This window comes from Penaeus monodon, chromosome 28, assembly GCF_015228065.2.
Source record: "Penaeus monodon isolate SGIC_2016 chromosome 28, NSTDA_Pmon_1, whole genome shotgun sequence".
Lineage (NCBI taxonomy): Eukaryota > Metazoa > Arthropoda > Malacostraca > Decapoda > Penaeidae > Penaeus > Penaeus monodon.
Window position 1 is genome coordinate 4,812,319 of NC_051413.1, and position 460 is coordinate 4,812,778.

The following is a 460-nucleotide window of genomic DNA, read 5'->3' on the forward strand; positions in this document are numbered from 1 at the left end:
AGTCACACCATTTTCATTCTTGTATAACCGAATATATAATGTAGGAGGTAGGAAAAAAAAATAAATAATACTGGTCTAAGTGCTTTTATTTTCTCTTCCATGTTCAAAAAAATGTAGGTGGAAAAAAAGCTAAAATTATCTTCATCTTTTTCTATAAGTGTTTCTAGTGTTTCCATAAACCATATGGCTCCATTTGGATAGATAAGATTGACATTTCATTCTGGCTGGGTCATCATATCCCAGGTTTTGAAGTACTGCTGGCATGTGATATGAAATGGTCATTGGATCGTCCCCAACAGCTTGGTGTTAGTGTTGTTTGAATAAAAAAAAAAGTTTTTCTTTTGGATGGAATAATAAAAATAAAATGGAAAACATCAGGAATTATATTCAGCAGGAATTGTTAGACTTAATGCTTTTCCATGGGCAATTATTGGCAGGTCTTTGCAAGAAAAAATTGGTG